The 12,353-nt window shown below is 44.0% G+C and overlaps 1 pseudogene; it reads left to right on the top strand.

Annotated features, from left to right (window-relative positions):
* The window catches only part of LOC121536354, a 106,306-nt pseudogene that overhangs the window by 37,757 nt on the left and 56,196 nt on the right, over nucleotides 1–12,353 (top strand).

Raw genomic sequence — 12,353 nt, 5'->3', positions numbered from 1 at the left:
TACTATAACTCTCATCAACAATACTAACACTACTATAACTCTCATCAACAATACTAACATTACTATAACTCTCATCAACAATACTAACACTACTATAACTCTCATCAACAATACTAACACTACTATAACTCTTATCAAGAACACTGAGTGTATAAACTTGACTTGTTTGTGTGACCAGTTACCCTCCAGATGCTGTACAAGCTGAAGACGTCTAAGGTGTTTGAGAAGCCCAAGGCGGGTGAAGGCCGGGCGGGTGAGCTGGCAGAGGAGGACCCCTACGCCGTTCAGATGGTCAGGTGGTGCCCGCAGAGCCGTCTCTTCTGTGTGGTGGGCATCTCTGCCCACGTCATCCTCTATCGCTTCAGCAAACACGACGCCGACACACAGATGGTGGTGAGTGGAGGAGGGAAGTTTCCTAAACCCGCTTCCCCAGTCAATACACCTGATTCGACTTATAAAAAAGACTTGATGATTAGTTTACTTGTTGAACGAGATGTTCTTGTTGTGAATTGACAAGGTGTGTGTTTGTGTGGGCATTCACAGCTGATCTCAAATCAAATCATATCAAATTGTATTTGTCACATACGCGTGTTTAGCAGATGTTATTGCGTCTGCAGCGAAATGCTTGTGCTTGTAGCTCCGACAGTGCAGTAATATCTAACAAGTAATATCTAACAATTTCACCACATATACCCAATACACACAAACCTAAGTAAGGAATGGAATTTAAGAATATATACATATATGGACAAGCAATGACAGAGCGGCATGGACTAAGATACACAGTAGAATATTATAGAATAGAATACAGTATATACATGAGATGAGTAGTGCAAGATATGTAAAGATTATTCAAGTGATGTGTGTATGTATGTGTGTGTGCATGTGTTTCCCTGTAAATAATTTCACTGTAAATATATAGCCTACCCACATAAAATAAATACTGCAGTTTACTATAGAATACTAAAGTACTTACTATATAATTCTGTAGTAAACTGTAGCATACTGTAAAATGCTATACTACATACTGTAGTGTCCCTCGGTCATGTGAAGTACTTACTATAGAATATTGTAGTATAGACACTACAGTATTATACACATAAAACACTGTAGTAAATACTACAGACATGTCCGCAAAAAAACACTACACTTCGCAAAAACACGAAACATTTGTAACTATAGGTAGTACTACAGTATTTTATTTGCATATACCCTGTCCCTGTCCCCTCCCCCAATATCCCAATTTGTGCCACCCATAAGTGAGAAACCGACATGCCAAGTATAGACCATATACTGTGTTCCATACAGGTTATAGAAAAGAGCAGAAGCTCTGAACTCTCTGTTTCAGAACACAGTCCTACCTACAGGTTAAGGAAAACCTTCTCTTTTAATATTTCTCCAGTATGTTTCCTTAAGGAGAAAGCCTCCACCTCTATGTCCAAGATAATAAAGCAAAACGACTTAAGTAAATACTACAGTAATGTCCCTAGAAACACTACAGTAAATACCACAGTATACTACATCCTGCAAAAACACTACAGTAATTACTATAGTATATACTACTCTTTTTTTTACTACAGTATTTATACTATAGTAAACTGTAAAGAATACAGTATGCTACAGTAAATACTACAGTAATCCACAAAAACACTACAGTGAATAGTCCAGTATTCCTATCATAGTATGCACTATAGTATTTCTTCATGTGGGTATGAATTGCATTGTATCATTCTGTGATTTTCTATATTATGTATTTTGTATTTTTAAGCAAATGCATTTTTTTCCCACGGTGGGATAATAAAGTTGATCTAATCTAATCTAATTGACAGTCGCTAGAAGTGCGTCTGCAGTTTGATCCGGAGGACGTCATCCCCCTGTCAGAGACAGAGAACAACCCGTGTATCTCGGACCCCAGTTCCAACTCCCCCCAGACGCCCGGTAGCCCCGGCAACGGCTCACAAGACAGCCTCCCCTGCCTCAAGTGAGTCACTCCTGTTAGACACCTCAACAGGGTCTACCAAGGTGTCGCTGTGATGGTAAAATTGTTTTAATGCGAAGCTCTCTCTCTCCTTCTGCAGTAACTTTCAAAGTCCCTTCCCCCTCTATCTCCCCATCCCTCTCTGTATGTCAGGGTGAAGAATCGTCCAGTGCGTATGCCCCCGGGGTACCAGGCTGAGTTGGTGGTGCAGCTGCAGTGGGTAGATGGAGAGCCCCCCCAGCAGATCACCAGCCTGGACATCAACTCTGCCTACGGGCTGTGAGTGACTCTATGTGTCTCTAAACCCTTTCCACCTTTCACTTCCACACCTCACGCCATCCATCTCTCCCTCACACTCTGTTGTTTTCCATTCACACACACACACTCTCCTCTCCCCTCCCCTCCATCTGTCTGTCTGTCCCCTGTTCTCATGTTCTCTCATTCCTTTTCTGTCTATCTCTCCATCTCTCCATCTCTCCATCTAGCCCTTTCTTTCTTTCTTTATTTTGTTCTATGTCTATATAACACAAACACACACAATCATGTTTTCATTTCCCTCCCCTCCCCATTTCCCTCTTTGCCACCTTCTCTCTGTCCCTCTCTGTCTCTGACTATGTCCCTCTCTGTCTCTGACTTTGTCCCTCTCTGTCTCTGTCTCTGTCTCTGTCTCTGTCTCTGTCTCTGTCTCTGTCTCTGTCTCTGTCTCTGTCTCTGTCTCTGTCTCTGTCTCTGTCTCTATCCCTCTCTGTCTCTGTCCCTTTCTGTCTCTGTCTATGTCCCTCTCTGTCTCTGTCCCTCTCTGTCTCTGTCCCTTTCTGTCTCTGTCTCTGTCTCTGTCTCTGTCTCTGTCTCTGTCTCTGTCTCTGTCTCTGTCTCTGTCTCTGTCCCTCTATGTCTCAGTCCCTTTCCGTCTCTGTCCCTCTCTGTCTCTGTCTCTGTCTCTGTCCCTTTCTGTCTCTGTCCCTCTCTGCTCTGTCCCTGTCCCTCTCTGTCTCTGTCTCTGTCCCTCTCTGTCTCTGTCCGTTTCTGTCTCTGTCCCTTTCTGTCTATGTCCCTTTCTGTCTCTGTCCCTCTCTGTCTCTGTCCCTCTCTGTCTTTGTTCCTCTCTGTCCCTCTCTGTCCCTCTCTGTCTCTGTCCCTCTATGTCTGTCTCTGTCCCTCTCTGTCTGTCTCTGTCCCTCTCTGTCTCTGCCTCTGTCTCTGTCCCTCTCTGTCTCTGTCTATGTTCCTTTCTGTCTCTGTCCCTATCTGTCTCTGTCCCTGTCCCTTTCTGTCTCTGTCCCTCTCTGTCTCTCTCTGTCTCTGTCCCTTTCTGTCTCTGTCCCTTTCTGTCTATGTCCCTTTCTGTCTCTGTCCCTCTCTGTCTCTGTCCCTGTCCCTTTCTGTCTCTGTCCCTCTCAGTCCCTCTCTGTCCCTCTCTGTCTCTGTCCCACTCTGTCTGTCTCTGTCCCTCTCTGTCTGTCTCTCTCCCTCTCTGTCTCTGCCTATGTCTCTGTCCCTGTCTGTCTCTGTCTCTATCTATGTCCCTCTCTGTCTGTCTCTGTCTATCTCCCTTTCTGTCTCTGTCTCTTTCTCTGTCCCTTTCTGTATCTGTATCTGTCTCTGTCCCTGTCCGTCTCTGTCTGTCTCTGTCCCTCATAATTTTATTCATCAGCCCAGCTGCTATTTTCCAATAAATGGAATAAAGCATACGCCTAAATGCATGGCATATAATGAATGTTTTTCTTCTGTTTCACACTAATATACAGTTGAAGTCGGAAGTCTACATACACTTAGTTTGGAGTCATTAAAACTCGTTTTTCAACCACTCCACACATTTATTGTTAACAAACTATAGTTTTGGCAAGTCCGTTAGGATTACTTGCATGACACAATACATTTTTCCAACAATTGTTTACAGACTGATTATTTCACTTATAATTCACTGTATCACAATTCCAGTGGGTCAGAAGTTTACATACACTAAGTTGACCGTGCCTTTAAACAGCTTGGAAAATTCCAGAAAATGATGTCATGGCTTTAGAAGCTTCTGATAGGGTAATTGACATAATTTGAGTCAATTGGAGGTGTACATTTACATTTTGCAGATGCTCTTATCCAGAGCGACTTACAGTTAGTGAGTGCATACATTATTTTCTTCATACTAGCCCCCCGTGGAAATCGAACTCACAACCCTGGCGTTGCAAACGCCATGCTCTACCAGCTGAGCTACATCCCTGCCGGCCTTTCCCTCCCCTACCCTGGACGACGCTGGGCCAATTGTGCGCCGCCCCATGGGTCCCCCGGTCGCGGCCGGCTACAACAGAGATATCTCTAGTGGCACAGCTAGCACTGCGATGCAGTGCCTTAGACCACTGGACCACTCGGGAGTGTACCTGTGGATATATTTCAAGGCCTACCTTCAAACTCAGTGCCTCTTTGCTTGACATCATGGGAAAATCAAAAGAAATCAGCCAAGACCTCAGGAAAAAAATGGTAGACCCCCCACAAGTCTGGTTCATCCTTGGGAACAATTTCCAAACGCCTGAAGGTACCATGTTCATCTGTACAAACAATAGTACGCAAGTATAAACACCATGGGACCACGCAGCCGTCACACTGCTCATAAAGGAGACACGTTCTGTCTCCTAGAGATGAACGTACTTTTGTGCGAAAAGTGCAAATCAATCCCAGAACAACAGCAAAGGACCTTCTGAAGATACTGGAGGAAACGGGTACAAAAGTATTTATATCCACAGTAAAACGAGTCCTATATCGACACAACCTGAAAGGCCGCTCAGCAAGGAAGAAGCCACTGCTCCAAAACCGCCATAAAAAAGCCAGACTACGGTTTGCAACTGCACATGATCATACTTTTTGGAGAAATGTCCTTTGGTCTGATGAAACAAAAATAGAACTGTTTGGCCATAATGACCATCGTTATGTTTGGAGGAAAAAGGGGAACTTGCAAGCCGAAGAACACCATCCCAACCGTGAAGCACGGGGGTGGCAGCATCATGCTGTGGGGGTGCTTTGCTGCAGGAGGGACTGGTGCACTTCACAAAATAGACAGAAAGTTAAAGCTTGGTCGCAAATGGGTCTTCCAAATGGACAATGACCCTAAGCATACTTCCAAAGTTGTGGCAAAATGGCTTAAGGACAACAAAGTCAAGGTATTGGAGTGGCCATCACAAAGCCCTGACCTCAATCCTATAGAAAATTTGTGGGCAGAACTGAAAAAGCGTGTGCAAGCAAGAAGGTCTACAAATCTGACTCAGTTACACCAGCTCTGTCAGGAGGAATGGGCCAAAATTCACCCAAAATGTTTGACCCAAGTTAAACAATTTAAAGGCAACGATTCCAGATACTAATTGAGTGTATGTAAACTTCTGACCCACTGGGAATGTGATGAAAGAAATAAAATCTGAAATAAATCATTCTCTCTACTATTATTCTGACATTTCACATTCTTAAAATAAAGTGGTGATCGAAACTGACCTAAGACAGGGAATTTTTACTAGGATTAAATGTCAGGAATTGTGAAAAACTGAGATTAAATTGATTTGGCTAAGGCGTATGTCAACTTACGACTTCAACTGTATGTTTCATAACACCCAGACTCATCTATAATTTAAGCGCAGCAGAAGGAAGCTGTAATCAGTGAAACATGATTCAAAAAGTAGAAAAAATGTGGCTTGTATGCGCTGGTTTGCTGGAAAAGAGCCTGTTTTGACAGAGGAGAGAAGCTTTTAACTGATTCTCTACAGTTAATCAATAGATGGCCTCAAGGCAATTTACAAACGTATGTTTTCCAGAGTTGGTAGAAAAAGCTGATACATCCGCAGCTCTTTATACGAAGAGTGTACAGTGCTGGAGGAATACACAGTAAAGGTCACAAACCTAGCTCCCCAAAAGCTATTCAAATGTTAAAGTGGGTTTTAATAATCTCTTCTGTTTGTTCTGTGTCCTCTCTAGGCACTGGTAGGTCTTCACCCCACACATAGACTGGGGTTATGTTACAATGTCTCTACATCTGCATACCACTTGGTATGAAGAAGCAATGTATTGAGCTGCATTCTAACTGATATTCTAGTGTTGACATTGGAATCAATGTATGTTTCTCGGAACTGGAGTGATGACATGTCTTCCTACAGTATGTAATGCTGTATGAACAAGGTTGTTATTGGCACAATACAGGAAATCATGCAGGTGGATGCTTTACCAGTCCATTTAAATGATTATGCTTTACCAGTCCATTTCAATGGTTATGCTTTACCAGTCCATTTCAATGATTATTCAACATTTAAATGTGGAACACATACTATTCCCAATTTTGCAGGGTCAGAAAATGTAGAATCCCTGATCCCATGCTCTCTGAATAATGTGTGTATGGGAGGATGTCTCCTGAATACTGCCCCGTGTGATTACCTGTGTGTTTTATAAGTGTTTAATGGACAGACGAGCTTCTGGTAAATTGCATTACCATATTCCATTATTCAATGGGTTGTTACCATACATAATGTTGTCCTAGGTAGACTGGGTTTGTCCATAATATATTCCCCCTACACTCTAAGAAAAAAATGGTTCCAAAAGGCTTTTTTGGCTATCCACATAGGAGAACACTTTTTGGTTCCAGGTAGATCCAGTTTTGGTTCCAGGTAGAAACCTTTTGGGTTCCATGTAGAACCCTCTGTAGAAAGGGTTCTACAGTGGTTCTTCCTTTAAATGTTTCGAGCTTATGGTAGATGGTGGCAGATTGTGGTAAATTGCGTCATTCTGTCATTGCACCACACTGTCACAAGGGGGAGTTAGAACGCTGATCTATCGGTAGTCTAAAATGTGGCACAAATTGACTATCTTTTCATAAATTAATGGAGGTGTGAATGTTTCAGTCCTGAGAGTCTCTCTTCTCTGGCACTAGCGTCCTGCATCAGGCAACAACAAAAACATTGTTGCCGGTGGTCCTGGAGTTGAGAGAGAACTTGGGTAAATACAATGGCACATTTACACTTGACATGTGGACTAATGATTTTCTTAAAAAATAGACACGGTGGGCTTTATGTTTCTCTCCCTCTGAAAAACAGAAATAAATCATTCTAAATAACAAACTGGCTTTAATTACCACAGTGTGAAAGAGTGATAGCCCCTCTATATAAAGGGAGTTTCTGTCCTTCTTTACTGATGGGAAGAAGAAACTGAATGAAAGAGGACAGGGAGGACAGGGAGGACAGAGGGGACAGGGAGGACAGGGGGGACAGGGGGGACAGGGAGGACAGGGGGGACAGGGGGGACAGGGAGGACAGGGAGGACAGGGAGGACAGGGGGGACAGGGAGGACAGGGAGGACAGGGAGGACAGGGGGAACAGGGGGGACAGGGGGGACAGCGAGGAGAGGGGGGACAGGGAGGACAGGGGGGACAGGGGGACAGGGGGGACAGGGAGGACAGCGAGGAGAGGGGGGGACAGGGAGGACAGGGAGGACAGGGAGGACAGGGAGGACAGGGGGACAGGGAGGACAGGGAGGACAGGGGGGACAGGGGGGACAGGGAGGACAGGGGGGACAGGGGGGACAGAGAGGACAGAGGGGACAGGGAGGACAGGGGGGACAGGGAGGACAGGGGGAACAGGGGGGACAGAGGGGACAGGGTGGACAGGGAGGATAGGGAGGGGAAAAATATTGCCTATATTTTCAAGACCTGAGCTACTTCATTTATTTATGAAATGTACTTTCACACATCCATTAATTTACAAAAGGATAGTCTAATAGCTCGGCTAGGTGTGGAAAATCCCCCAATTTGTGCCACAGTTTAGACTACTGATAGATGCTGCAGTCAGTCAGAGTTGAGTCCTATTGTAAAGTGTAGCCTAACGGCCAAAAAAAGGACAAACTTGCTAAATGCTTAACCCTTGTGCTTTGCTGGAAAAAAATGACATCCATTATGTTACGGGTCAAATTGACCCGCACAGTTTAAACACACTCAAGACAGTCAAAGAATTAAGTAAAAACAGAAACAACTTTATTTTGTCTTATCAGACATTTCAGAAAGAAGAAATACAATACTTTTTATTTTTTTAAACAATATTTAAGAACTATTTGTTAAACATATTTCCTTTCTCACAAACAAGATTTTTCAGTTTCCCCAAGTAGGTTTTTTCCCCCTATTGGTCCATATTATCCCTTCAGTCTTTCTCTCTACATGTTGAACACAATGTGTGTGTGTGCTTTCTGCAGATGTATTTATTGCATTCTACACAAGTGGTGCTTGTTTTACTGTCTTGTCGAGGGGGCAGAGCTGGCATCTTTTCCGTTTCTTGCCACTGCCTGTATCCACTGGATCCATTTCTGGTTGATTGGAGGCATGTGTTGATGGTCCAGCTTGAATTTTCTGGACGGCAGATGCAGCTGCTGTCGACCGAGGAGGCCGGACTCTCCTCTGGATCTTGGGAGTGATGAGAGCTTTGCCGAGCTCCTCTAGGAAAAGCCGGCGTCGGTACAATTTGCCACCATTCCATTGCTGGTTGATTTCAGTCCACAGGACATAGGCATTGTAAGCAGACACATCCACAATGTTGTAGAAAATCACCAAAGGCCAGCGGGCAGTCATGCGCTGACAACTATATGTTGCTGTGACTTTATCCAAATTGTCAACTCCTCCTTTGGTGGAATTGTAGTCCAGTATTATTTGTGGCTTGATGTCCTCTCTTGCACTCAGCGATGCATCTTTGTGCATTGTGCTCATTACAAGAACATTCTTGTTCTTCTTTGGGCAGTATGAAACAACAGTTGCATTTTCAGAGAAAGCAAATTTAGAGGAATGCACAGTTCTGCCCTGCATTTTCAGAAGCTCACTGGGAAGTTCAGGTTTGTTTTTTCTGATTGTTCCAACCATGGTCAGCTTTCTCTTCTGTAGTTCAACACCAAGGCGGTAGGATGTGAAGAAGTTGTCACACGTGATGTTATGACCTTGCAGCCCTTCACTCATGTCCAGCACCACCCGCATCCCCTGGTTTTTCTCAGGCACTCCGCCGGGTGGCTTCCCAGTGTAAACTTGCATATTCCATGCATAGCTTGATGTGGCATCACATGCTGCCCATATTTTGATGCCATATTTTGCAGGCTTGTTTGGCATATACTGTCTGAAGGGACAACGTCCTCTGAATGGAACAAGGCGTTCATCAACTGTAACATGAGGACTGGGATTGTACAGTAACGGTAGAATTTCCACCCATTTATCCCATACATCTCTGATTGCAGCTAGTTTGTCTCTTTCACGTCGACCCGGTCTGGTATCACGGTTATCAAGCGAATCACCCGAGAAATTATGTGGAATTCTTGTAGAGACATTGTTGCCCGAAATATTGGCCTTCCATTCTCTTCATTCCACAGGCTGGCCGTTGCTTCTCCGTTTGACCGGTAGACTCCAGCTAATATGAGCAATCCAATGTATGCATGCAAGTCAATCCGATCCAGTGGCTTCCAGTTCTCTTGAAACACACGGCTCCCCTCCAAGTTGGTCATGTCCAGAACAATCTTCTCTATTGCTTGGGGTAAAAGAGCTCAAAAGCTGATTGTATGTCATGGACTCGAGTGACAGCAAATCGTGTAGGTCCTGGAACCATTTTTATTACATTGGAAGCTGAGAGTCTACCTTGACCTCGTTGTGGTGACGGTGACCATTCAATATGACCATCTTTAGACTTCCATGTCTTCTCTTCTCTTGATGATGCTTGTTGCATGCTCTGTCTCTCATCTGATGTAGGGGATGGTACGGCAGACTCCTCCTCTGAATCCTCTTCAATGAAGACAAAATCTGGATCATCAACAGCATTGTCCTCTATCTCTGAAATATCCTCTGTCTCTGAAACCTCTTCTTCTTTTTCACTGTCACAGTCCAGAATTTGTGATAAGACTTCATTGATTGAAAATCTTTTGGAGCTCATTTTTGAGTGTCTGTGTCAGGGACCTGCTGCTCTCACACTGAGGAGAAGCTTGGGAAAGCCCTTTTAACCCAAACACAATTCTAAAAGTGCAACCAGGACCAGTCAAAACAAAATACATCAAAGACACTTTTTTGTTTTGCACCTGTGCAAATATATATACACATGAAAGCCTCCGGGTCAAAATGACCCACAACATCATGTTTGTATACAAAATGTACACAGACATTCCACAACACATCAGTGTGTCCACATTTTGCAGTTAGGTTCATGACCCTAAATGAGGAAAAGTCATGTAATTTCATGGCGAAAAAGAGTGGTTAACTAGTATTTTAGACAACGCAAAAGTGGAAACGGGTCAAATTGACCCACAACATAACAGGAGGGTTAAATACTCGAAAGTTGTACATTTCAAATATCACAGACCAGATTTACCCTAATGAAAAATGGATTAACCCCTACAAATATATTTAATTTATTATAATCCACATAATAATTGCTAAAGACATTCAGAAAGAATGTGTCTTTAACCCTGCATTATAATTTAAGCAAATGTAATATATTCGTTTAAGCTTGGCCTATTTCGTAGGCTATTTTGCAGCATAAATCTATATTTGTCAGCATAAAGCTGAGTGACTCATTCATGGCTTTGGATCAAAAATAAATAAGTACCAACATTCTTTCTGATCGTCTTTAACAAAGAAATGTTTTGACCAAGTTAATCTGCTCATGTTGTGTGTGTTCAATTATTTGTGACATTGTGGTTACAATGAAGAATGTAAACAAAATAAATCAAATACTTATTTTTTTGTAAGATTTTATTTAATATTTTTAGACAATACAAAACATACACATACAAATGACATGGAAACCAAAAGGGTTCTACCTGGAACCAAAACGATTTTTTCAAAGGGTTCTCTTATGGGGACAGCCAAATAACCCTTTTAGGTGCTAGATAGCACCTTTTTTTCCAAGTGCATACTGTATACTAAGATGGCCATTACATTAGCTATTCTTCAGGTTATGGGTTTCGAACCTCATGTTTTTCAGGTACCCCATTCCGTTTCACACTTACTAGACTTGCTCTCACTCTTTTCTCCACCCTCTGTGTGTGTGTGTGTGTGTGTGTGTGTGTGTGTGTGTGTGTGTGTGTGTGTGTGTGTGTGTGTCAGTCTAGCGTTTGGGAGCTGCAATGGTGTAGCGGTGGTGGATTACATTCAGAAGACCATCCTGATGTGTGTGAGCACGCTGGACCTGTACGGAGCCGCTGACCCCTACCAACGCCTCACACGCTCCCCACGCAAGAACAGACAGTCCACCTCAGGTAGGGGAGCACACACCCTGTGTTCCTCACACATACACACACACACACACACACACACACACACACACACTCTCTGTCCCCCCTCTCTTTCTCTCTCTCTGTTCTCTCTCCCTCTCTCTCCCTCTCTCCCTCTCTCTCTCCCCATATCTCTCTCCCCATCTCTCTCTCTCTCTCACTCTCTCTCCCCCCTCTCTACCCTCTCTCTCTCTCCCCCTCTCTCTCTCCCCCTCTGTCTCTCTATCTCTCTCCCCCCTCTGTCTCTCTCTTCTCTCTCTCTCTCCCTCTCTACCCTCTCTCTCTCTCTCTCTCTCTCTCTCTCTCTCTCTCTCTCTCTCTCTCTCTCTCTCTCTCTCTCTCTCTCTCTCTCTCTCTCTCTCTCTCTCCCCCTCTGTCTCTCTCCCCCTCTCTCTCTCTCTCTCTCTCTCCCCTCTCTACCCTCTCTCTCCCCCCCTCTCTCTCCCCTCTCTCTCTCTCCCCTCTTTCTTTCTCTCCCCTCTCTCTCTCTCTCTATCTCTCTCTCTCTCTCTCTCTTTCTTTCTCTCTCCCCTTTTCTTTTTATATTTCTGGTATCTGTCGTGACCTCACTCTCTATTTCTGTCTCTATGTCAGCTGTCCTTTCTTTCTATTTCCTGTCTCTTTTCCCAACCTCCCTGTCTCTTTTCCTAACCTCCCTGTCTATTTTCCTAACCTCCCTGTCTCTTTTCCTAACCTCCCTGTCTCTTTTCCTAACCTCCCTGTCTCTTTTCCTAACCTCCCTGTCTCTTTTCCTAACCTCCCTGTCTCTTTTCCTAACCTCCCTGTCTCCCTACAATACATATACAAAACAAAAACATCCCCCCCCCCCACCCCCCTATTCACAACCAACCAACCAACCACATGAGGTGCATGTGACCGGCTGCATTCCACGGTGGCATCATGTGCATGTTGTGGTTCTTTCAGTTACTTCTGCTTGAGCACTACTCTTAGATAAAAGCTACCGAAGCCCCTTTCAGACCAGGGTTCACTAACTGGCGGCCCGCCGGCCCAATTTGGCCTGTGGGGGATTTTATTTGGCCCCTCCCAACTTTTTGGGGGAATTAACACTGTAAAAACAGCAGCAAATCAGTTCCAAGTGTTTTTTATTTGGAAGTCTTTT

The sequence above is a fragment of the Coregonus clupeaformis genome, chromosome 23 (assembly GCF_020615455.1).
Source record: "Coregonus clupeaformis isolate EN_2021a chromosome 23, ASM2061545v1, whole genome shotgun sequence".
NCBI classification, from domain to species: domain Eukaryota; kingdom Metazoa; phylum Chordata; class Actinopteri; order Salmoniformes; family Salmonidae; genus Coregonus; species Coregonus clupeaformis.
This window is presented reverse-complemented; position numbering and strand designations above follow the sequence as displayed.